Raw genomic sequence first — 25695 nt, forward strand, 5'->3', positions numbered from 1 at the left:
CCTTCGTGGCAGTTTGAATCACTTTTATAGGGCATTTATTCTGGGTTGCCTTTGACCAATCACCTTGCTTTGCTGGGTTCTGGGTCCGTATTTGGTATATCTCAGCGTCCTCCCCTGTGTGCCTGTGCATCTCTTAGCCAAGATGGATTCCAGTGAAGAGGCCTATGGGTAGTTGACATCACTTACTATGGGGTGGCACCTCCTCTCCTTTGACCTCCAGGGAGCCTTTCTGTGCATGTGTAGTCAGGGAGGTCTCCTTGACTTTGAAAATGAGGAATATGTGGTCTTTTATCTGGGCAGGGCCCAGCCTCCTCCATCATCCTGCTTTTATGGAGTTTCTGTCCACAGGGGAGAAACTGTTCAGCCTGGAGCCCATCTATCTCCTGCCTCAGTACCTTGAATTGGATATATGAGTATATGACACATAAATACAAATAATGCATTAAAGTCAGCCTACCCTGCTTATAAGAAAATTATAGGGTTATTTTGAAAAAGGAGAAGTTTCTGGAAACTAAGCCCTAAAATTCTTTTGCCTGCTTTCCTCTCTTCTAAGTACTTTTTGACATGATTATTTGCCATTTTTAAATGTTCAAACACAAAAGTATTTTCTTTAAGGACTTGGAAAGTGTTTTAACACCCTGACTGCAGAAGATATAGGTCACATCCACGTATACGTGCACACATACACAACGCACGTATACACATACGTACACACATACACACACACACACACATCTTCCAGCTTTGACTGTCTCCCTGCCTTCACTACATACCACTCAACAGCCAGAGTAATTTCTTAAAAAATTATAAATTGTATCTTGTCGATCCCATGCTCTCCTTGACTTCCAGTTTTACTTGGATAAAAGACAAAGTCTTCTCTCTGGCCATCAAGGTCTGGCGTGATTTGGCTGTTAACCTCTTCAGCTCTTACTATTCTATCAAACCCTTTGCTTTGTGATCTCCCACCACTGAGGTCACCTTGCTGTTTCTCCCACAGGCCAAGCTTGTTTTCACCTCTGAGCCTTTCGTCAGCCTGAAATGTTCTCGCTCTCTTTTTTTTTTTTTTTTTTTTTTGCGCTACGCGGGCTTCTCACTGTTGCGGCCTCTCCCGTTGCGGAGCACAGGCTCCGGACACGCAGGCTCAGCGGCCACGGCTCACGGGCCCAGCCGCTCCGTGGCATGTGGGATCCTCCCGGACCGGGGCACGAACCCGTGTCCCCTGCATCAGCAGGGGGACTCTCAACCACTGCGCCAACAGGGAAGCCCTGAAATGTTCTCTTTTTATGGCTGGCTCCTCCTCATTTTTCCTGGTTACTTTTTTGGAGAAGTCATCCGTGACCATCCAATTTGAAGTCTCTCCCTACTGTCCTCTCATGATATTCTCTTCTCATTTTTGCTTGTACTTGTTAAAGTCGGTCTCTTCTGCTAGAATATCAGTTAAAAGAAGGCAGGAATGATATCTTCTTTATTTTCCATGTATATTCAGAACCTAGCACATTGATACATGTGTGTATAGGCACAGGCAATTATTAATCAATCAATCAACTTCCTTGCAAATAAAAATGGTTTCTGGCTTCTAACGCCCCTCCATTTTCACCTGATACTGTCTCCAGTTATCTCACAAGAAACTGTGAAGTTTTAGTGAACTTTAGAGTGAAGTGAGGCAATACAAGATGCCTAACATAACCGTTGGTGGACCTATAAGACAGAAAAACAACTGGTTAACTAAGGAGATTACGTTGTTACTAGCAATGTAACTTTTTCTGGAAGGATTCCAACCCGAAATTTTGGTCAGTCTCACTGTGATTATCTGAGATATGGTGGACATGTTCAGCCCAGACCTCAAAGCTCAGATTTTATTGTACTGCAATGACAATGACTACTTTGAACTTTGATTGTATCATGCATATTGACTCCCCAACTTATTCTGGTAATGGGCAAGTAGAAAACAAAACCAGTCCACCTGATGGTTTGTTTGTATAGACCAAGGAGCAAGTTGGCCAAATTCTTCATTGTTCACTAGTTATTACGGTGGTGTATTGACCCTGCCTTTAGCTTTAGACCTTCTGCAAAGTAGTCACTCAAACTGTCATATTTCAAAATGGTCACATTGTTGATGGCTGCTACTTACTAAAGCACAGGAAAGAACATCTGTCTGTTAATACAGTTCTAAAGAATCTTAGAGAATGTTTCCATCGTTTCATTGAAAAATGTGAATTGGATCACTTTACATATTTCAGCTGCCATATTGATTCACAAATAGGAATAAATTTCTCTTTACGGTACAAACATCTTTGATTGAGCTTTTGGGAAATGAAAAATAACTCTTGATGCACCTTAGATCCATCCTCTGAATGGCTTCTCTTTCCTTAACACCATCTTCTAGCTGTTCCTCAGTAGACAGCTGCTACTGTTGCTAACTTTCCTGCCATTACTAGTTCAACAGTACTTGCTTATTATCTTGTGGTAAGCCTACTTTTCAGACTAATGGCACAAGTATTAAGAAAGAGAAACATTTTCTTCTAAAAATGTATAGATAAATTGACAGTGTACAAACCTTAGAGAAACTTATGCAGAATCTTTAGGCAAGCTTTGGACCACTGCCTGTTAAGCTACATTTGGTGACAGAAAACTATCATCATCTTTCTTTATTTTTTATTTTATTTTTTTCATCATCTTTCTTTAGATGGTCAAGTAAAATTCCCAAATTATTGTTCAAATATGTGAATGTTATGCATTTCAGTTTTTAAAATTCACACACATAGGATTAATCTTGTAGCTGGGCAGTAAAGCAAAAACCAAGTTACTAACTCCGACACACTGTATTTTGAAAAACAAACAAACAAAAGACAAACCAATAGTCAGTGTGTTGGATCCATAAGCAATACATTTTATATGTATTACCAAGAAAAACTATTACAAAACTTGTGTAATTCCAGGTCAATTAGGAAGAAATTTGTCAGCTGAGAAACATTCTCACAATTTTGGCTTTTGGCACAATACTTTTCAAATGTCAGTGACTGCTGCTTTTTTTAACCCAAGGGCATAGAAACATGCTTTAGTTCTTTGAATTTATTAAAAAAAAAAAAGTGGAAAGAAAAATAGGAGTTTATTAGTATTGGATGCTTTCATGCTTATGTAACCAAAAAATCTGGCTGAATTGCTTTGGCAAGTATGCAATGCATCATATAGTGTAATAACTTATGGTGTTTGGAAGAAAAATAAAAGCTGCGAAGATATTGTGGTTTTGAACTTGGCAAAAGAGTTGTAGAATGAAATTGGCCCATGCACTTTCATAAGAACTTTGACAATGGATAACAGACTTTCCAGTATATAATGAGGTGGTAAGCAACTTACTACGTTGAATCCCACTGTAACCTTTTTAGTTTCCATATATTAAGAGAGTCTTAAAGGGAAATTATTTTATAGAGAAGGGTCCCTGGAACATCAATAAATGAACCTTTTGAATATAGTTCAAGAAAGTCGTAGTTTATCTTATATTTAAGAGGGATTGCCATATAGCAATATTTTAATTTAACATCAAATGTTTAATGAATACCTCCTATGTGCTAGTAGCTATAGAGAACACAAATATTAGTAAGAAAAGACAGACCCTGCCTCTGTAGAATTTATGTTTTATGGTCTCCCATGTAGGCATATAGCCATAACAGTTCTATAGGCAGAATAATGTAGGTTTGTAAGAGGTAAAATAATTCTATGTTTCAGGTAGTGGGTGAGGAAAAGGCTTTGCTGGTGTCACTCTCTAATCTCTAGGGAAGAGCTGACTATTCCCATTCTCACAACCAACAGCAGAACATGAATCAATAAATAAGATCCCTTTCTCCAAAGACAGAAAAATGATATGAGAACGAGTATAGGATGAAGAAAAGGAAATCCTCAAATATGCTTATTTAAGATATTACAATAATGACTGGAGCATTCATTCATTTCATGGGAGGATTAAAGAGTTTAAATCTCCTCTTTGTGGTGCTTTCTTCCATGAATTCTGATACGGCTGATGTGGTCGTTATGGGATTGTCCAGGGCTCTGAAGCAGCATCCATTATAGGGCTTCCTGGAAAAGGAGGCACCTCTTACTCTTGGCATTGTAATAAAGGGGTAAGGACAGTGGGTGAATTACAAATGACCCAGCTCTCTGTGCTAGAGCAGGAGAGAGCTGAAGATTTGTTACTAATCCTTAGTTGGCAGTCGGGAACCTATCACTTTTTTGGAGTAAATCCCATGAAAATAACCCTTAGAAATAAGCAGAGGTGTTGTCATAGGCCACTGGCAGCTCATAAAGGATTTTAGGACTTGGCATCCCAGCTGTTTCTTCTTTACGAGCTTTATGAAAGGTATTTTGAAGTTAACCTTGAAAGTCACAAAGGATTTCAAATGGCAGAAATAAGAGGAAGAACATTCTAGAGAAAGGAAATAGTGCAAATACAGGTATGCAGAAGAATGGGGTAGGTTGGGGATGGGGTAGCAGAGCTGACAAAAAGATGCAAGTAAGCGTTTCAAGAGAGGCAGTGCTGGAAAGAGAGGTTGGGGTCATATTGAAAGCTAGGATGAGAAAGCTGTGGTAAATTTAGCAAGAGTTAGCATGTCTCCAGCATTTCTGCTTGAACATACGACAAACATGCCTTTCATATGTTCTCTAGGAAGATGCCTTTTTTTCTTCTTTCCTTCTGTCCCTTTGAATTTGCTCCATAGACTTCACCCTTCCATTCCTGGATGGAATCTTGTATAGATCTGGTAACTTACCCAGGTAATAAATAAGTAGTCTCTTTTTCCAATTATTGAAACGCCTTGTCCAGTGTAATTTCAAAACCCAAAGCTGTCATCCAATTTACAACTGCTGTTCTTTATTGGGCTGGAAATCTTTTCTTAAAAATATATACTTATCTATTTTCATTCAGGGTTTCATTTCATGGTTATCGAGGTATAATATAACAGATTTCACTGTGTTTCAGTGTTCAGTTAATGAGTTTTAACAAATTTATATTGTCTTGTAACAACACTGTGATCAAGATTATAGAACATTTCCACGCTAACAAAAAGCTTTCTCTCAGTCCTTTGCAGTCTCTTCCCTCTCCCAGTCTTTGCCAGCCACTGATCTGATTTCTGTCCCTATAGTTGTGCCTTTTCTAGAATGTCAGATAAATGAAATCATGGAGTATGTATTTTGGGTTGTGTTTTTTTCCTCTAGCATAATGCTTTGGATATTCATCCAAGTTGTTGCATATATCAGTACATTCTTTTCGTTGCTGAGTGGTATGCCATTGTATGATGTACCTCAACTAGTTATCCGTTTAAGGTTGATGAATATTTGAATTGTTCCCAGTTTTTGACTGTTACGAAATAAAGCTGTTACGGACATTCACATACAGGTCTTTACGCAGAAATGTTTTCAGTTCTCTTGGTTTAATACCTAGAAGTGGAAATGCTGGGTCATATGAGTATGTTCTTAATTTATATAAGAAACTGTCAAAATATTTTCCAAAGTGGCTTTACCATTTTGCACTCTTATCAGCAGTGTATGAGAATTTTCCATTTTAGCGATTGTAGTGGACATGTTCTGAATGTTGTTTGAAGTTATCTATTCTAATGATGTCCTTGCCTGGTTTTGGTATAAAGTGTATGCTGGCCTCATAAAATGATTGAGTCATAAAATGAGGAGGAATGCATTCTCTTCTATTTTCTGGAAGACTTTACTTCTTCCTTAAGTGTTTGGTAGAATTCACCAGTGAAGCCATCTGAGCCTGGCTGTTTTCTCCAGGAAAAAAAACCATGTTTTTCCTTTCAGTTTTACTGAGATAAAATTGACATACAACACTGTATAAGTTTAGGGTGTACAGCGTAATGACTTGACGTACGTATATTGCAAAATGATTACCACAGTAAGTTTATTTAACATCCGTCATGTCATACAGACACTAAAAAAAAAAACAAAAAACTTTTCCTCTTGTGATGAAAACTTCTAGAATCTACTCTCTTAGAAACTTTCAAATAGATCACACAGCAGTGTTAGCTATAGTCATCATATTGTATATCCCCAATACTGATTTATCTTCTAACAAGAAATCTGTACCTTTTGACCAGCTTCATCCAAATTTCCATGGGCTGGGAATCTTGCAGTGGGGAATAGGGAATAGTTGGCCGCTTTTCTCCCTTGAAACAGCTCCTCCCTTACTTTCTAGCTGCATTTTCTGGTGGTCAAAGAAAGGCAGAGAGAAGAGCGAAGGGAAGGGAAGTCTTCCTTGATTGGCACAGTTAATAGGGCACTGGTACGTGGTAGATGACAAAAGCTGACTCACCTGTGGGGGACTTTCGAGAGTTCCTTGGACCCTGTGCGTCCGTCTCCTCCCAGACCTTCCGCTGCCTTTACCTGGAGCCTGGAGTTTCAGTAATGGATGTTTGTTGTACTCACAGCCAGAAGCCCTCTTCCTTTTCAAGAGATCTTGCCATCAGCTCCCCTCCTAGCCCCTGGAAATCGTGCATCCTTTATATACCGTTGGTCGAAGGGCAGCCCTTTATTTATTCCCTTCTCAGAATGCTGCCAGTGTATTCCTCTGGATTATTTTTAGACCGTTCCCTAGCCCCACACTCCAAGGGAAATATGACAAGTTCTTCAAGTGGTTCTTTCAAAGCTCCCTTCATTGATTTGAGACAAATGGGAAGACTCCCATTTCCCCTCCCGCATGGGAGAAATACATAACACATTTACTACAGAGTTATTACTACCTTCTTCTTGACGCAAGGATTTGTTCTGTGTAAGCTGGATGTGGGTGATCAGTTGAACAATGTAGCATGTGCTGCATAGGTGGTCTTGCACCTCCATTTAGGATCCTGAGCTGCTTGGAACTTAACTGGTTTTAGGGGCCTCTGCTGAAATTGACCATAGGGAAGGTCTAATTTGACAACCTATTCCATACATAAACAGGAGATCCAGTGTTTATGAATGGTTTATCTAAAGGTCCGCTTGTGAGTTACTTTTTGGAACATTGAAACCATGTTGCCTAAAAACCGTGTATAATCATCATACGTGAGGTTGAGAGAGGACCTCAAAGACCTGTGTTTATGTGAGTCACAGTTACTGATATTTAACATATTAAAACAAACTTTTAAAACAAAAGAGTACACAAGCACGTGTCACATTAGACATCAGAGCGATGACATCATCACGTGTCATGTAGACTCTGGAAAACTCCAGTGTGTGCTTGAGTGAAAACAAGTGAAAATGGCATATAGCATCTTGGCATTATTATGAAAATAGTTCTGACAGCACGAACCCCTTGAAAGGATCTCAAAACCCCGCCAGGGGTCCCTGGACTGTGCTTTGATACTTGCTTGTCTAGAGTGAGGAGGGGCTGGGAGTTAGAAAAGAAGCATTGTGTTCAGTGCTCTCAAGTGCGGAATTCAGATAATGATTGAGAAGAATGGGTAATGGGAATAAGGCAGTCCACACATAATGCTCTGAAAATGCTACATCATCGGAATGAAGGCGTGTTGTCTTCATTCGCGAAGTAAATATTTGATGCCAAGCGTTGGAAATACAATGCTTATCTGTAGATTAGACAGAGACCTTGCTCCCACAGAATGTGGATTCTGCTTTATAGAGGCAGATAACATAGTAAACAAAAGCACACGTTAATTGGAAAATCATGAGACTTTCAAAAGAAAACGTATTTTGGATAAAACATGAATAGAGAAATCCAGGGTTGAATTGACGCTTCAGAAGATGGCTCAGTATTCAGAAAGATTATGGTATCATTTCAGGATACGTTAATACCAATACAAATGTGTTTTTCTTCGCGTAGTGGTGGAGGAGGAAACAATAGGCATGAGTGTGCTGCTCGGAAGGCTTCTGGTCCTCGTTCAGCTCCGAAGTCAGAGCAAGACTTCAGAGGAAACAAGATGGAGAAAGAATTTGTGTCATTTAAAATCACAAATTTACTTAGAAACCAATCCCTGATTACAGATAAGGGGGGTAAGGGCACATGGAAAGGATGAAACATCCTCTGTCACATGTGCTATGAGAATGCTTTTTTTTTTTTTTTTTTTTTTCCCGGTACGCGGGCCTCTCACTGTTGTGGCCTCTCCCGTTGCGGAGCACAGGCTCCGGACGCGCAGGCTCAGCGGCCATGGCTCACGGGCCCAGACGCTCCGCGGCATGTGGGATCCTCCCGGACCGGGGCACGAACCCGCATCCCCTGCATCGGCAGGCGGACTCCCAACCACTGCGCCACCAAGGGAAGTCCGAGAATGCTTTTTTGTATCTATGAAAAGCTCTGCTTAGTAATTAACGGTGGTAATTGTTCTTCCATTGAGAACTTTCTTTGACAAAGACTTTAGATTGGCAGTCATTCAGCAGATTTCACACCTGAATTGATCTTTTATCTGCTGTATTTTGAAGTACATAGTCTTTATGTATTGGTGTAGGTGTCATAGGTATGCATTCGGGAGTGTGTTTTCTATGAAAGTATTTCCATAATTATTTACACCATTTTTCTTCATTATTAAAGTTAATTAGATCTGTCTGGATATCGAATTTAAAATCCTGATTAGAGTTATAATAAATCTGTTCTCTCCTGCATTCTTTTTTTTTTTTTTTTGCGGTACGCGGGCTTCTCACTGTTGCGGCCTCTCCCGTTGCGGAGCACAGGCTCCGGATGCATAGGCTCAGTGGCCATGGCTCACGGGCCCAGCCGCCCCGTGGCATGTGGGATCTTCCCGGACTGGGGCACGAACCCGCATGGCAGGTGGACTCTCAACCACTGCACCACCAGGGAAGCCCTCTCCTACATTCTTAGGAGTTTATGTATCATTTCAACCTCAGACTTAAAATATTTTAGGATTTTTGTTCTGTTTTGTTTTTGTCTTTTGATGAGTAGTGAGGTTTATCCTTTATTTGTGTACCCAGAATTATTAAACCATTGTTGGCAAAATACTTTGCCTTGCATGACTTTTTACAGTAAAAAAATTTAGGTAGACTCTTTGGAGAAGACCTGGTAGAAATACTTAAGGGCTTAAAATAGTGATCAAAAGTTTCTTAGGTATATATGATATTTGTATAAAATACAGATTTTATTCCATTTCTTCTTGGCAAAAACCTGTGACATTCAATAAGACACTGCGCCAGCACCGACTCCTGGCTTGACGACTTTAGTTTCTTCAAATCACCCCCAATGGCATAAAATTTAAGTCTCAGGCCAATTGTAATAGGCTTTTTTGTTGTACCTGGATTTTGTAAGACTCTCTGTTGAGCCCTCCACAGTGCACACAGGTGATAAAGACAGAGCTCTTGCTATTAAGTGCTTAAATATTTAGAGAAAATAAATGTTTTTCTTACATTTTGATCATTTTCTAAACCATGCTGCCAAATCAATAAATTGATTAGAGGTTGAATAAGAATTATTAGAAAACCTATTATATCTACTTTTTTAAAGTGAAAGAAAATAGACATGAATATTTCATAAGTCTCTGAAGAAGCAAGGGCTTCCTAGATTTAAAAAGGGTAGAAGAAATCACAGTTAAAAAAGCAAAAGATAAAAATCTTAAACTTTTATATTTCTGGAAATAACTGAAATAGATTATATCTAGATTATATCTATGTTTAACAGTTTGGCTAAGTAATTCCAGTGGGAATATTATGTTACTTCTTTTCTAGAACTGTTTATTCAAGCTGATAAGAAAAATAGTAAGATGTCTGATAAATTAATGGTCAAAGAACTGGAATGGACTTCACAACAGAAGATATAAAAAGGCAATTTGCATAAAAGTATTTATCTCTACTAGCAATGGAAGGGACATAAATATATATAAAGATAGGTTCGTGAAATTAACCAATTAAAGTTATAAAAAACTCAGTGTTAGTGATATGTGCTCACTAGAGTACTGTTTAGTGACTATCCAGGAACCATAATTTTAAAAACTTTTTTGGTAAACAATTTAGTAATATGCATTATAAGTCTTCAAATAATCATATCTTTTGATCCAGTAGTTCACTTGGATTGTTACTTTATCTTAAAAAAAAAAAGTCTTGGGCACCAAAATGATAGTTACAGTGCCGTTTTACATGACAAAAATAAAAGCAACTTAAATGTCAATATCAAGAAAATGGTTAAGTAAATTATGGTACATCAACATGACGGAACACTTTGCTTCTACTTAAAAAGGATGCTTGATTCTTTGAGAAAGCAGTGTTCTCTGAAGCCTGACATTTTTTCAGATCCCCACTTAGTAGCCATGTGTCCTTGGGCAAGTGTCATAAGCTCATAACAGACAATGATTGTCTTAGTTTAAAAAAGGGGAAATTATTGAAGCATTTGATATAATTTAATAATAAAGGGCCTGATATCTATCCTCATGAAGTTAAGAATTCAACAGAGGACTAAAGTTAAGAACAGAAAGAACTATCATTTAGGGCAGAATGTATTAATCACTAGCACAGAGAAAGTGGGGGATTGATTCAGCAGAGGACGGATGAGATGCTTCACAGGGAAGTAGCATTTGGCTAAGGCCTGACTGAATTAGATTTAAGTACATGGGAAGATCTACACTTATCAAACGGTGACAACAGTGAGGACAAAATCAAGAATGTAAAAGGAGCAGTTGCTGACAAGTCACTTGGCCGGTTGGAACATACAAAACTTGGAAAAAAAATTGAAAAAGCTGTTTGGAATCCATAGTGGAAGGTCTGAAATCTCTTCTGAAAGCAATTGGGTATATTCAGGTTGGCAGGTTTATATCTGCCATCTATTTAGAGAAGGATATAGATGAGGTTTAGCTCTCACTGAAATATTATCTTCTACCTAAAAATATTAAGCCATAAAACAAACAACATTGCCGCAGCCTTTTGATTCTTCACAATGAATAAATTCTTAGCTTGCTTACATTAGTAGCTAAGGTCCTCCGGGGTCTGCTGGCACGCAGCTTCCCCACCCCTCTCTGTGTTTACCCACACTTTCAGGCCTACCGTCCATCTCCTGAACAAATACTCCTCCCCACATTTCCACCTTTGGTCAAGAAACCCTTTTGTCATCCTGCTTAGCCTTTTGACTGCAATGCTGATTTATTTCCACACTCAGCTCAGTTTTTAGTTCCACCTCTGCCAGGGCAGTCCTCTGTGACTCTCTGTGCTTGTTCTCTCCTAAGACACATACACTTAGTCTGTTGTGTACTGCCTTGAGATCCCTCAATATTCTTACCATGAGCATATGTCTAGGGCCTGGTATTCATTTTTAGGAGTTAAAAGTATATTTGGGTTCAGGGTCATTTGCGATGCTTCATAGTGTCCTCCGTGGACAATCATTTACACCCAGTCAGTGTTCAGCTCATTTTTTTCAGTGCTTATTTCTTTGACCCTGTCAATAAATTACTGAGCAGCGCTCTGGATATACAAGAAGAGCTAACGTTATGGATCCCATTCTATTTCTGCTCAGGTCTGTCAAGAAATAGACTTAATTTTCTCATGAAATCCATGTAATTTTCGGATGTCATTAGTGTTTCTGCAATTCTTATGAAGAGTTTTAGATACTTAGCCATCGTTTCCAAATACCGTAGCCAAACCAAATTGGTTTCTAGCCCAAGATTATTTCTCCTTGTATGATTTTTAGATGTTAATGAACATGAGATCTATATTTAGAATATTACTGGATTTAAATGCATTGGATAATATTTACAGTTTAAAGCAGCCCATTTGGAGACAGTTAAATTCAGCTTCAGTTTTGCAACTCATAAAAAAAGACGTATAAAACCGAGAAAAGGTCTAGTTGATAGTGGGAGGATACTCAATTATAGTCATGTCATGATAAATGCCCTGAGAAGTCACACTGAGACTTATGGCTGATCGGTTTTCCTTGTATCCTTGACACAAGCATGCACATGAAATATTCGTAATTTCAACAGTTTCACATTAAAAATAGCACTGGCAAGGAGTTTTAAATGACAGAACTCAGAGATTGGCAAGGGTGTAATAAATGAGCACTTTCCTACATCACTAGTGAGGGTGTTGATTTGTTCCATATTCGGCAGCATAATTGAATACATGTTGCCAGAGGCTTTAAAAAGAGCATACCCTTTAATATAGCCGTCTTACTTCTAGGAATTTTTCCTAAGGAAATAATTCTGGATGTGCACGCAGATGTAGCTATCAAGATGCTTGTAATGTGGTGACCATTTTCGTAATGTGTAGAATATCAAATCACTATGTTGAACACCAGGAACTAGCATAGTGCTGGAGGTCAGTCATACTTTAAAAACAAGCAAACTCGTAGAAAAAGACATCAGGTATGTGGTTACCAAAGGTGGGGGGGAGGGGAGAGGGAACTGAATAAAAGTGGTCAGAAGGTACAAACTTGGAGTTACAAGAGGAAAGTAATGTACTTCATGTACATTAGGGCTGTAATGTACGACATGATAAATATACTTAGCTCTGCTGTACGTTATGTATGAAAGTTAAGAGAGTAAACCCTAGGAGTTCTCATCACAGGGAGAAAATATTTTTTCTTTTATTTTGTGTCTATATGAGATGATGGATATTCATTAAACCCACTGTGTTAATCATTTCAGGGTGTATGTAAGTCAAATGATTGTGTTGTACACCTTAAACTTATACAGTGCCGTATGTCAATTATATCGCAACAAAACTGGGAGAAAAAATGATTCGAAGTGGAAAAAAAATTTAATAATGTAATATGGAAAACACTGAATTGTACACTTGAAATGGAGGAATTGTATATTTCATTGAGAGACTAGACATAGATAGGTAAGTGAATTATGTCTCAGTAAAGTTGTTTAAAAACAAAAACAACTGCTGTTTGGAAAACCATGGCCCGTGGGCCAAATCTGGCCTACCGTCTGTTTTTGTAAATAAAATTCTATTGAAACAACAACAACACGAACAACAAAACACATAAAAACAAAAGAAAAAAAAGCTGCTTATCACTGCATGATTAACATAGTGAAAAATTGGAAATGACCAAAATGTCCTGCATTTGAAATTATGAAATTTTAGAATGATTGATAAAAATAATTTCTGACACACCCATACACACCTATATACACAGAGCCACTGGATATAGCCACCACATGATGTTCTGGGAAAATATTTTCTGACATGGAAAAATGTTCGTGGTATGGTCAGTTCCAATTAACAGACCTACAAATACTTCCTGAAAAACAAAAATGTGCTTGACATTGGTTGTAGGCTCAGCTGTTATAAAAATGTCGAGAGACATACTACGACCACAAACAAATGAATTTCAGGTACCGCTATGGACTATAAGGAAAAATAAAATTAGGGTGATGTGATAAAGAGTGACAGGGAGGCTGGGGAGGGGCTGCTTTGTCTAGACCTGTCAGGGAAGGCCTCTCTACAGAGGTGACATTTGAATTGAAACCTGAATGAGGCAGGCACACGTAGATCTGGGGAAGAACGTTTTAAGCAGAAGAAACAGCAGTGGAAAGACCTTTGGACAGGAACGAGCTTATAAGGTCTATAAATATGTGTATCAATGCTAACTAATAATGGTTATTTCCTACTGGCGAGATTACAGATTAGTTTTTACTTTATTGTATTTGCTTACCTGTAACAGTCTAATATTTCTGTAATCAACATGGATTTTTAATAAGAAAAAATGAAAGGTAATCTAATAATAAAATACCACTTTCATCTACATGCTTTAGGTGGCAGTTTCCCAAAATGATTGCCTACAGTAACAAAGATAAGGTGTTACTCTAGAAAGTACGTAGGACATGCTTTGCCAACTGTATGACTGAAACGGCCTGTGTTACAGGTCATTCTTATCTTGTTTTCTTTGATTGGGAAGTAATTCATTTAACCTAGTTAAGATAGTCTGTGGAAGCCTAAGGGTAGTGTAGAGTTGCACATTTGCTGAAGAAGCTAGGTCTGGACTTAACCTGATGGCCGTACATAGATTGGGGCAAATTTATTTTGGCTCAGTGTTATGATAAACAAAATGCAACTCACTTACCTAGTGTTAAAATCAAATAGGAGTGGGGCAGCAATCTTTCACACGTGACTGCCAGTAAGACAAATCCACACTTAGATGCAAACATGCTAAACATCATCTTCTGTAGGGGACTTACATAGTACCGATTGCCAGGGAAGAAAAATAAGACATCTGCTTTCTATTGATTCTGTAGGGAGCAACTCACTGAATCATCACATTTCTTCCTAGTGAAATAAGCACTTTGGTCTTTGGTCCATTTTCTGATAAGAGGTTAATAAATAATCCAAAGGAAAATACACTCACACTGTATAGCGATTCTGAATTTCTTTTTATTTAAATCAGTTTGACTTAATCTCTAAACACTGGTTGTTTGCTGTGGCAGCAGAGAGAAATGTGATAGAACCACACAGCTGGTTAATTCACTAAAGATGCAGAAGGTCTATGGAGAAGGGAACTACTCCTTTGCAAATAATGTAAAGTTAACAACGCAAACGTTCTTTGGCAAAAGGAGAAGGCTTTGACCTCTATTGGGCTAAATTTTTATAAGCAGTTGTACCACAAAATTGAAATTAAGTTATGTGTGGGATTTGGAGTAAGTACACGTTTGGGGATATAGAAGAAGGGAAGGATGTTTTGGAGGAAGTCCAGGGGAAAAACACTTTGTGTAAAATTTTGCTTTAGTTTGGCTCTGCCTAAGGGATTTTTAGGATGTATTTGATCTCTGAAGTTCTATCAGACTTTACCTTTTAATGAGAAGCAGGTTAGACTTAGAGTCATAAGGGGCTCACTTAGTAGAAACTTTAATTAAAATGGAAGGTTTGTAAGAATATTTATATTAAACTTTTCAATCTTCTCATTTTTCTTTCAGCTGCATCTATTGTTAAAATGTTTTTCAATTTCTCTGAAGAAATGAGGCTATGGTGTAAACCAGTTTATAAAGCAGACAGAGCTGCCTACTTTCTGTAGACCAAAGGACCTGACAAAGTCTTGGTAGGACAGACAATAAAGAATAGTGTTTGCTTGGATTACATGGAAATCAAATAAAAATGTATCAGATTACTATCTTGAATAATGGAAGAGACAGAACATTTGGTATTATTTTGAGGTGCTAAAAAGGGTTATTGTAGTTATTACATTTATAAATGAAAAAGACTGGCCCTTCAGAGGCATGATAAAAATATGGCGTTTTTCAAATAATGGAAATTTCAGGGATATCATAGAATCATTAAACAAATTGATGATTTGGATATATTGTTACAGAGGTTGCTGAGAAAAAGTCAAGTTTCGAAAAACAATATTATTTACCCCAAAAAACTCGTTAGGATTAATCAAAATAATTGGCAAATGTAAACCAGATGAAGTACTAAATAGAATAAATTAAACGTGAAATATGAGTCCGTTATGGCAGATTCTGTCCTGAATGTGACCAGCACCAATCAATTGGTGCTTATTGCGTGCAGCTATTAAAATGAACAATCCTGTGAGCCTTTTTAACTTTTTTTTTTTTTTTTTTTTTTTGGCCAATAAAACCCCTCTGTGACTTTACTCAACCAAGGAGCTCTGGACAATTTCACCTGCAGTCGAAAGACTCACAGCATTTATGATGAGTCTTTTGATAGTAATGAAAGGTATAGACAGCGTTCTCTTAAACACATAAATACACAGAATATGTCCAGGAGCAGCTCATTCTCTAAATTTCATTAAAGGGAGGGCCACCTCCAGGGCAACATGAAATTGTAGACTATTTATATATTGTTGCAACAGTTACATATTTATGTCTTCTTTTCAGGTTTGTCTTAAAAATGGAGTATTTAAACGCACATGCCGAATTAGATTTTCCTTTAAAGAATTTAAATATAATGAGGTGGTTTGCCCATTGCAAAGTTTTTTAGGCCTTGGAAGAGGTACGATGATACCTTTTTTCTTTTTTTTTTAAATTGAGATATAATCGGCACAAACATGATTGTTTCAGTTATACAACATAATGATTCGATATGTGTATATATTGTGAAATGATCGCCACAATAAGTCTAGCTCATATCCATTATCATACCTAGTTACAATTTTTTTCTTGTGATGAGAACTTTAAGAACATTTAAAAACAGGGAACCTCAAACTCAAACAAGATACAACATTTATTTAAAAAGTTAATAAGGCTCAAATACACCATTTTAAACTGTAAGTTGTAAAGATACTTAGAACATTTCGATAAAACAGATGAGAAACTATAGACTCCTTTTTTTGAACTATCTTATTTGGTCATCTTGAGATTTATTAAGGAACTAAGGGAGAATGTCGATAAAACCTTTAAAATTATAACAAAAGCAATAAAGTCTAATAGTAAAGTCAAGATAAATTATTCCGACACCTAGAAAAATATTGTAACAAAAAGTTTTCATGGGTAAACTGCAGTTATGTCTCTAAATTCTAAAAGGCTGTGAAGGACTAAGGATGCTGCTGGCTTGTGGAAAGCCCTCAGGATAGTCACGTGTAGTCCATGACTAGTAATTGCAGAAATGCACTAAGAATCCAGACATTGGTGTCAGGCAGTGGACCAAATATTAGTAAAACGTAGCTTGTTGTCTATTCACATAAACAGCACATTTAAATCTAAGTTCTGATATTAACTCCCTTTGCTCTGTTGGATCCTTCGGTGCATTTCCTGGGAGGCAAGAACAATGCTTAGAGACTAATGCTCTTAGGTGTTTTCATGCTTTAAAATTCTAAGATCAGGTCACTGTAACACGTCAGTCCATGACAGATTCATTAGACTCTGATCCAAATAATGTTAATTTTTCATCTGGCTAACATTCCTTCTATGACTAATGATCAATTTTTCCTTAATATGAATACTTAACATTAGCCTCATATTAATCCTTTGGTCTCTGGGGAAGAAAAATAAAGATGCTTGACTATTTTGCATGTAATTTACCGAAACACTTCACACTTTTCCCCATGTTTAAAATATTTGGGGATATAGTAACTTATAATTAATAGAAAGACATTATTAATGGAAATATACTACCCATACTGAAAACTGCCCTGGAATAAATTGCTTTGGGATAAATCTTGGGTTAGAGGTTTTAGCATAAACCCTAAGAGCTGTGTGATTAAAAATAGTAAAACACAGTCTGTTAGACATGCTGCCCAGCAATTCTCAGAACCGTCTAGTAATCTACTGACCACATTGTTAGAGCCGAGAGATGGGTGCTCATTCAACTGAGCTTTGTGATTCAAGTTAATATAGCTAAATAAATTATATTTCTGTAAATGTCCTTTTCAGTTTGTCATGTTAATCATTAAGATAGGCAGTGGTGGATGCATGTAGATATCTAAAAGTATACACGCCTTAATGTGTGGTAGAGAGAAGGTAAGAGTACTTCATTATTTGATAAACTTGGCGAACTTTCTTTTAAATTACCTTTTTAAACTTGACAGTTTTAACATGCACTTCAAGGTCGTATGGGTGCATATTCTTGGTCCAAATTCCATGATATTTTAAATAAACCTATAACATTATGCATTACTGCAGATGTAACTGTGATTTAACAGCCATTCGATAAAAATCTTTTGCCTTAAAGCTTGTCATTTTGAGTACGATTTTGATTGTGAGTGCACCTCAAAAAATGTCACACTCGTCACCAGGATTATCCCCCCACCCTTCCGTGAAATTTCCCTTTCTATGAGAGTCATAGAAAGTCTCAGATGACATGTTGCTGCATGTAATACTTGGCTGCAGAAGGGGTAGAGATTTAACTCTTTCCTTAATATTTAGCAGTTTTCATTGCTCAATGTTAAACCTACCTTCCAGTTTAAGGAGATCCACTGTTTTGTGACATTAATCCCCCAAGTGGATAATTATTTATTTTATAGTTTGAGGCACAAGATCAAGAAATTTAAAAAGAGAGCCATGAAGAGGTAGAATATGCTCTGCTACATATAACCCTGTTATTATTATTATTTTTTTTTACTTTGGGAAAAATATCAACTATTCCCCCAAATATTAGGGAACAGCAAATAGCAGTTAAGGAAACACCCTTTGCACCACCAATATAAAAACTAAAGATGCATCAATTCTGGAAATGACAACCAACTGAAAGGTATTCCCAGGTCCTTGGAAGAGCAGCGCCATGAGAGGGGTGGGAGGAAAATAATCTCCATTGGGAAAACATATGCACATCCACACACACATGGACATCTACACAGTAACCCACGATAATCTACTCATGTTCATCCACGCACGTGTATATTGGTACCTCTGAATGTTCTCATTGCTAAGTTTAGCTCTGTATTTTATATGGGCCTATTCATTTAGCTATTTTTCTAAGTCAACAATTCATACAGAGCTCTTCACTCTGTCTGAAACACACAAGCCAAAGCTCTAGAACACATTCACAATTAATAGGTTTCACGCACTTTGGTTCCCAAGCAATTGAGTTGTGCCGTGCCTGAAATTCATTTTAATTTGTCTCAAACCTGTAATTACAAATATTACAAGTGAAGTAGTGTAACAAGGAAGAATTTTGCTGTGCCTGTAAAAATTCAGTTAAAAGTTTTAAGATGTTTTTGAGAAAGGGAGTCATTAAAAAATGCTTTTGAATTAAGTGTGGGTGGGAAAGTGGTTAGAGATCAGGGAAGAAAACGTTAAGATTCTGCAGAGATTCTGCACTCTGCTTTCTTTGCAAGTGTCTCCGAGTTCTCATTCCATTTTTTAAAAATGGGGCTAGTACAGATATGATATAAGAATGACAGTGACAAGCTCCATCAGTAGATCTTTTTCTAGAGACAAGGGTTTGGCTCTGTGTCAAAAGATCAATTAAAAGATGCACAACTTTTATGTTTTTAGTTAAAATAAAAATTTTAAGGTGTGTATACATCATATTTTCATAAAACCCTGCATTTAATTGCATTTTTCAACTAATCAGTTACCTATTAGCCTGGATCTCATCGTGGAAAAGTGCTTCTAATGTAATTAACGTATGCTGGTACCATTCCACAAAGTCCTTGAATCACCTTACAAAAACACAGACAGTCTTATAAAATTATATAAAATTTACGTATGTAAAACGTACATAAATATTATATAAAAGTATAAAGCAAAAGCTGAGATTTTTAAGCAGGAAAGGGAAAAAAGGGAGAGAAAATAATAAAGCCAGTTTTATTTAGTTCTTGAGATTAGGGTCACATTAGTTTTCTAATGGCCAAAGCACAGAGAGAGATTGACCACAAGATTCATAACATCCAAATTAAAATAAAAGAAAAATGAAAACAGACGAGTTGCTTAGGGGAAGCACAGCTTTTCCTGATATTGAGAAAAATCTGATAAATAACAGGTCAATCTGGCATGGTTGTTTGGATACTAAAATATACCTGAAATGAAATACGTTTACAGAGTGCTTGAAAAACCCAAGAGGACTTTATTACATGGCAGTATTTCAGTGTAAACGTCCAAGATAACCCTATATGAATACCAGTTCATTTCTGAGTCTTTAAACATTACCAGAAACAGTTCATGGCTTGTGTGGATTATCTCATGATTCGTCACTGCAATCACAGAGGGTAGGTGGCCTCACAGTGCCATTTTAAAGACAGGAATCTGAGGCCCAGAGGCCAGGGTTAGAGGGCTAGCCAGCAGGAGACCAAGCCCCAGGATGCCATACCCCTGCCCATCGTAATGCTGACATTTACCTCCTCAAGTATTTTTAGTCCATTCCACTGAACCTAGTCCTTGGACAGCTTCCTTGAGCTACTTTTGCTTGTATTTATAATCAAAGCTGCTGGCACATTAGAATCACCTAGGCAGTTTTAAAAAATACTTTGGGGCTTCACCCCCACCCCTTGCCCCAGAGATTCTGATTCAGTCAGTCTGGGGTTGGGACTTGGCATTAGTATTTTTTAAAATCACCCTATGTTGAGTACCTGTGGAGGTGGGACAAGCATTTCCTTATTCTTAGTGAGAAATGATGTTTTGCAAAGTAAATGTCCTCATCCTCATATTCTGGGGTTACTGTCACCTCTGGACATGACATAATCCTTCCCACTCTAAGCACAGATTGGGCTAACACAACTGAAGTTATTTCAGTCTCCTCTTTGGTGAGCTTTGCCGATATCTAGGAATAATTTTCTTAGAACCACCTTTTACCTGCCTTGGATTCGTCGGGCATGACCTTAGGAAGGGAGGGGAAAGCTGCTTGTTACAAATCCCAAAGGATCCATCACAATTCTCCTCTACCTCTTCCCCACCCTGCTTCTCTATCCTGTCCTTAAATACCCTGGGGATCGGGGTGACTGTAGACGGCCTATTCTGCTGCTTCTTAGTCTGTGCCTATTTTGGGCAGCTCTCATTAGAACCGATAGACTTATAACACCTCACTTTTCCAGCGTTATGGCTTTAGTCACAATTCTAGGTTAACACAAAAGTTTCATTTCCCATCCCATCATATTCATTTTTAGTCAACTTTGAAGACTTTTCTGGTGATGTATTGCTGTGTAACAAACCACCTCAAAACTTAGTGGCATAGCTCATGAAAAGCCTCTCAACATCACTAATTATTAGGGAAATGCAAATCAAATCCACAGTGAGGTATCATCTCACACCAGTCAGAATGGGCATCGTCAGAAAATCTACAAACAACAAATGCTGGAGAGGGTGTGCAGAAAAAAAGGGAACCCTCTTGCACTGTTGGTGGGAATGTAAATTGATACAGTCACTGTGGAGAACAGTATGGAGGGTCCTTGAGAAACTAAAACTAGAACTACCATATGACCCAGCAATCCCACTACTGGGCATATACCCTGAGAACACCATAATTCAAAAAGAGTCATGTACCACAGTGTTCATTGTAGCACTATTTAAAATAGCCAGGTCATGGAAGCAACCTAAATGCTCACCGACAGACGAATGGATAAAGAAGATGTGTACATATATACAATGGAATATTACTCAGCCATAAAAAAAACGAAATTGGGTCATTTGCAGAGAGGTAGATGGATCTAGAGACTGTCATACAGAGTGAAGTAAATCAGAAAAACAAATATCGTATATTAACGCATATATGTGGGACCTAGAAGAATGGTACAGATGAACCGGTTTGCAGGGCAGAAATAGACACACAGATGTAGAGAAACAAATGTATGGGTACCAAGGGGGGAAAGTGGTGGTGGTGGTGGTGTGATGAACTGGGAGATTGGGATTGACATGTATACACTAATATGTATAAAATAGATAACTAATAAGAACCTGCTGTATAAAAAATAAATAAAATTCAAAAAAAAATTTACACCACCGTCTCATGACCCCCTCAGATTTGATGGGTCAGGGATCTGGACAGGGATGGCTCCATCGTATGGGCTCAAACCGCTGCAGGTGACTTGAATGGCAGTGGGCAGAAATCATCTGGAGGCTTCTTCCCTCAGGTCTCTGGGGCCTGGGCTGGAATGATGTGAAGGCTAGCTGCAGCTGGGACCATCACTGGTACCTTACACGTGGGCTATCCTTGTGGCCTGGGCTTCCTCACACCTTTGCAGCTCTGCCTTACGTGGTAGCTCAGGGCTCTGAGAGCAAAAGTTCTACCTGATGTTCAGTGACCTTTCCTGCTGTGGATAGTCACTCTGTATCGCTTCTGCTGAACTCTGTTGACTGAAGCAGACACAAACCTGCTCAGAATCCAGAGGAGGAGACCAACACCCCACAGGTGCTTTTAGACTCAAGAATAAAATCTATCTTTATGTCTCCCTCAAAGTACATAATGCCTACCTTAATAGGAAGTATTTAAATATTTGTTGAACTAGTACAGCTGATGTCCCATAGTTTATGATGATTTTTTACATCTATTGGAAGATAATAGAACTGACTTCTTTAAAGTACACTTTCTTAGCAAGCAAAATGTCTAAGCAGCTCACTCAGGTAATCAGAGCAGAGTACTTAGTGAAAAGATATCTGCACTGTACTCTAATTCCAAACTTTTTTTTCAGAAATGTATAGCATTGGTTATAAACGGGGTCTGGGTAAAAAGAATGGTTCAAATCAAACTAATCTATCTAGAAAACAACTCAAAGCCAAGGTTGTATGGTATTGTTACTTAGCAATGTGTTTTATAAATGGAGCCAAGTTCTGCGTTTTTGGATCATTTTTTAGTTTTCATTTCATTTCCATGGAACAAGCCACAGTTACAGGGCGTCTCAATAATCTTCTCAGGAAGCCTCACTCCTGGGTTTAATACAACATTGAAAAGTCCCAGATGTACACTGGATTAAAATTAATCACTCAGTGAATTTTTTCCAGACCTATTTCTTATTTACTTAAACCGGTTTAGGTAATTAGTTGGATGCCTACCAATTCTTAACTAAGTTTAGTTTGAAGTTTGTTTCAGCATTGTGATAAAATGAATAATAGCCCCCCCAAATGCCCAAACTCTAATCCCCAGAACCTGTGAATATGTTACTTTACATGATAAGAGACTTTGTAGGTGTGATTAAATTAAGGATCTTGGGATGGGGAAATTAGCCTGGATTATCGGTGGGCCCAGTGTAATCATGAGAGTCCTTATAAGAGGCAGGCAGATCAGAGGAATAGTAGTAAGAAGCAAGAGGTTGGAGTGATGTGAAGAAATCATGAACCAAAGAATGCAGGTAGCCACTAGAAATTGACAAAGGCAAGAAAATCGTTTCTTCTCCTGTTCCAGAAGCAACCAGCCCTGTCCACACCTTGGCTTTAGCCCAGTGAGACTGATTTTTAGATCTGTGACCTCTAGAACGATAGGATAATAAATTTGTGGTGTTTTAAGCCATTAAGCTTATGGCAATTTGTTATAGCAGTAATAGGAAACTAACAAAAAACATGCAGGACACACAGCTATACCTTCCGTTAGATTGGTCTGAATATTGGTGTTAATAATTGATTCCTACACCATCTACTTCATCACTGTAAAAACATAATCTGTTGTTGGTTTAGATTTCATTGATGACTTGAGAAAATAGTATAATGTCCATCTTTGAGAAAACTTTTAAAAGTTCAGAATTAAAAATCAGAAAAAAAGAAATACTAGGGTTTTATGTATAAACATGATTAATACAATGAACACTTCTGTATGTTATATAAGAAAATTGTTAAGAGAGTAAATCCCAAGAGTCCTCATCACAAGAAAAAATATTTTTTCTTTAATTTTGTATCTGTATAAGACGATGGGTATTCACTAAACTTACTGTGGTAATCCTTTCATGTTGTATGTAAGTCAAATCATTCTGTTGTACACCTTAAACTTATACAGTGCTGTATGTCAGTTATATCTCAGTATAACTGGAAGGGAAAATATTTAATATGAAGAAGGAATGAATGAATAAGTAAATAAATAGATAAAACTCGTTATTATGATTCCAAAAAAAATAAAATAAAAATCAGATAAAGGGTGGCTCATCATTTTCCCAAAGGATGTCTTGTTTAATCAAAGGCAGGTTTATTTCATCAGTCTTAAATATTGAGCCATACTAAAACTTTTCAAAAGTGAGTCAACTTAGAAAATTGCAATTTGCTTCCCAATTTTGGGAGCACATCTACTGCATAAAGGAATCAAGCAAGCAAGGAAGTGATAAATAAAGATAAAATTAGAAATTTTTTAAAAATGAAAGTAATTTTTTTGAGCACAGAGAACTCTAAAACATGTTTGACATTATTAGCCTTAATGCTTTCCTTTTGTTCCCCGATAGCGCCCAAATGTATTGAGTTGTAAACATGAAGATAAATTTTGTGGAGGTGCCTAGATTAGCATCTGGCACATGGTAGGTGTATAAGTAATGTTAGTTGAGTGCGAATAGAGATGGCGTGAAAGCTGCCGGGCAGCAGACTGTTTATTGGAAGGCGATGAATGTCATCCCCCAGCTTAGAGCTGAGGGAGAGACCAGCCTTTTTCCTTTTTCTTTTCAGTAGAGGAGAGGGGAAATATAGGGCCCCTTTAATCTGGCCCTGTGCCAGGGCCTTAAGCTATTAACATTATCTACCATAAATAACTTGTGTTGACACTGACACACTTCTAGGCCATCACGTTTTCAGAATGTTAGAGAAGCCATGAACATGAAATGAGTTTTTAAATACTTAACATATGTGTTTTACTTCAGAGCTCTCTTAACAGGGAGCTAACAAATCTAAGAACAAGTGGTTCTTTTAGTAGACCATTGTTCCGCATTTGCCAAAAGGCGAACGTCTGATTAACTGCTCTCTCTTGCTCTCTCTTTCGTCAATAGAGTATTAGTAAAACATTTGTCACTAGTACTGCAGCGAGAAAACCTCTCTCGGAATCCTGTGGTGCATGTTGTAAGCTGACCTACTGTGGCTAAGTATAAACACAGCTGCTCCAGAAGTTAGCTAGCTAACGAGAGGGCTGAGGAGCTGCGCGCAGAGGGTGAGGAATGTTTTCTTGAAGTAATGTTTGTACATTTGCACCTTATAGAAGACGGAAGACGTTTCGCACCCCAGCTGAATAGTCCCTGATCTGGGGACATGTTGGCGCCCCCGTACAGCTCTGGTCTCGCCTTTTCTAAGCTTGTACTGATGACAGTGGAGAAAAGTATTGACTCCTCCCCACTACCTACCACGTCAGCAAAGACTCCATCTTGATCTGGAATCTGAGATTTTGCTTCATTGAAGTTTGTACCATTGAAAAATGCAATATCGATAACACCTTGACTTCACTGTTTGAACAGAAAGAAACATGTCCAATAGTGATAACCATGCTTCTGACTTAAGTTCAGTGTGTGACCCCAAGATGCAGGAAGAGCTGTAAGATTCCTTTCAGATGTAAAATTGTATAATTTTATGTTTTAAGCTAGTTGTCTTTTCCAACGTAGTACTGTTACTCGTTAAAGCAGTGGTTTCCAGCTATGGGTGATCTTGCCTCCTACGGAACATTTGGTAATTTCTGGAGACATTTCTGGTTGTCGCAACTGGTGGTGTGGTGCTACTGGCATCTAGTGGGTTGTAATGGACTGTTAGTGCCCCCCCCCCACCAAATTCATATGTTCACATGCCTTATTCATTCACATACCTAATGTGATGGTATTTGGAGATGGGGCCTTTGGGAGGTAATTAGGTCATGAACCCCTATGATGAAATTACTGTCCTTATAAAAAGAGGAAGAGAGCTAGCTCTTTATCTGCTTTCACTAAGTGAAGATCTGAGAAGACGCCTCTCTCTAAACCAGGAAGAAGGCCTCTACCAAGAACTCAATCATGCTGGCCCCCTGGTTGTGGTCTTCCAACCCCCCAGAACTATGAGAAATAAGTGCACCGTGTTTCAGCCACCCGTTCTAGCGTATTCTGTTATAGCAGCCTAAACTAAGACATGACCACAGCCCGGAGGTGCTGCTAAGCACCCTACAGTGCACGGGACAGCTCCCCACAGCTAAGAACGCCCAGTCCCCAGACGGCATTAGTGCTGAAGTTGAGAAACCCGTGAATGAGAGCCCGCAGGAGAGAACAGAGTGGGTTAGGGAGGGGAACTTGTTATGAGCGAAAGCCAGCAGTTGTGTTTCCTGGGAACATTTTGCTAGTTGCCTACCTGCAATTTTGCAATGTTGATTATTACTTAAGAGGAAGCAGAGCCTGCTCTGAGTGAGTGGGAGACACAGGCGTGCACTTTCTGAATTACGAGCCTACTGTGCTAAGGATACTAAGAAATGCAATTTGCGTACTTACACAAATAGGAGACATGTAAATTCATCCATCCT

The 25695-nt window shown here is 38.1% G+C and overlaps 2 long non-coding RNA genes across 3 annotated transcripts in view; one reads left to right on the top strand and one right to left on the bottom strand.

The window, feature by feature from the left end:
• The window catches only part of LOC137228993 (uncharacterized), a 359733-nt gene that overhangs the window by 274528 nt on the left and 59510 nt on the right, over positions 1-25695 (top strand). The window lies entirely within an intron of this gene.
• The window catches only part of LOC137228994 (uncharacterized), a 34283-nt gene that overhangs the window by 3310 nt on the left and 5278 nt on the right, over positions 1-25695 (bottom strand). The gene's annotated exons all lie outside the window — the stretch shown is intronic.

The sequence above is a fragment of the Pseudorca crassidens genome, chromosome 8 (genome assembly GCF_039906515.1).
Source record: "Pseudorca crassidens isolate mPseCra1 chromosome 8, mPseCra1.hap1, whole genome shotgun sequence".
Taxonomy (NCBI): Eukaryota; Metazoa; Chordata; class Mammalia; order Artiodactyla; family Delphinidae; genus Pseudorca; species Pseudorca crassidens.